The sequence below is a fragment of the Tamandua tetradactyla genome, chromosome 10 (genome assembly GCF_023851605.1).
Source record: "Tamandua tetradactyla isolate mTamTet1 chromosome 10, mTamTet1.pri, whole genome shotgun sequence".
Lineage (NCBI taxonomy): Eukaryota > Metazoa > Chordata > Mammalia > Pilosa > Myrmecophagidae > Tamandua > Tamandua tetradactyla.
The window spans coordinates 84,807,607-84,809,307 of NC_135336.1; the positions used below are offsets into that span (position 1 = coordinate 84,807,607).

Sequence of the window (1,701 nt, forward strand, 5' to 3'; positions counted from 1 at the left end):
GAAACTACCAATATAGAAGAACTAAGAGAAACCAGAAATAAACCATTTGAGTAAAGTAGGCATATGATAAAGTCTATAGTGATGCAACAGCCAGAGGTACTATATTAAGCATTTATGTGTGTGTTTGTGTATCGGAAACCAGTGACATAGAACCTAAAAGAAAGTCACAACAGATTTATTCTGGAAAACAAGCTGAATTACAACCACAGACTATCCAGGTTGAAGAGGCTGTGCAAGTTTGTTGTTTCCTTTGTACGGAGTTCCCTCGCCAAGAGGGGCTAATCATGCAATAGCATCAGTTTCTCTTAACATGATCAACACCCAGAATTACTAGGACTGGAAAGCGTATGTTCACTGTATTACAAAGGACAGCTGAGTGGCACTACTAAAACACCAGAAAGATCCTTCACTTTAATCTGGTTATATGGCCATACCTCAAACCAAGAAATAATTCAGCTATATGAGCCAATTAAACAACTATAAACATTCCTTTATCTGTAAAACAATTTTTTCCCCTCAAATTAAAAATTTTAAATAAAATGTCTTCATTTTTGATAAGCAGCTCTACTACTAGTCACTGATATAATATATTATTCAATACAGCCGTTCATAAAGGTTTGGCCAAAAACAATTCCAAGGTCCTCTGCGTTCATGAGATTCTCCTTTTCATGGAGGGTCACTCTCTTTAGATGCGCCATGAGGTACCGAAGGGTTTTGCAGTGGGCAGGTGGCAGTAGTTTTAGTGCTTCATGAAGGGTTTCCAATCGCTTATCAGGACCCGTAATTTTAGCAAACTTTGAGTAGGCATCGTATGTGATGAGTGGAATTGGCAAATCCTTAAAGTACAGTTTAAGTGCACCCGTAATAATGATATCTTCATACACGTTCACAGAAATGTCTGCTTTTCACCATCTCTGTCAAAAGCCATCTTGACACCTTCAGTTAGGCCACTAAATCCCAATACTTGTTATAGTCCTTGAGATTTAAGACCTCTAGATTCAATTTCCCTGATGCACATGTCTCCCACCGTCGGTTGCTTAGTGATATGTGCTTTCACGAGCATTGTAAGGGCACAGCCGTACACTTTCTTGACATGTTTCAAGTCTGGCTCACAGTCATTTGGGACCATCTCGGAACACTGTTTATTAACATTCAAACCACAACCTGCTCATTTCATTCCCTGAGCAATGAGACTCCACATGAAGTTGGCATAGCAGTCGCACCAGTGTGGCCCTCTGAACGTACGCACCTTGAAATTGCGAAACTTTTCATATTTTGGAATTTGCTCATTTTCTTTCAGAGTTGCTCTCCTAACAAGTGATGTCAACTGCAAATAAGCAAAGAGTTTCAGAGGTTGCCAGACTGTCACAGATGACTTTTGAGAACCAGTTTCATTCCCAAAGCTGCTATCGATAAATTTTGCTGATGATCCTCTTGTTTGGATTTGTGAACTGTAGCTCTATTAATTTTCCTCTCTGACCAAGACTCTTTGGATGGCATTTTGGAATTCACAGGAAAGAAAGAAAGTCTATATTGATCTACGCCTGTTGATGAACTCTATGCTGCTAACAAATGAGCATTCCGCCATCTAGCACAGGACCCTAACCTACAGAGAAACATCACAGAGAGGTGGAGGAGGAGGTGAAGCACTTCTTAAAAAGAGATTGACTAACCAGACAAATTCTTCTTGCTTCCTTTTTT

General features: G+C 39.7%; 1 pseudogene; it reads right to left on the reverse strand.

The window, feature by feature from the left end:
- Positions 1-469: 469 nt before the first annotated feature.
- On the reverse strand, positions 470-1,500 carry LOC143647708 (N-chimaerin pseudogene; annotated as a pseudogene).
- Between the last annotated feature and the right edge of the window lie 201 nt (positions 1,501-1,701).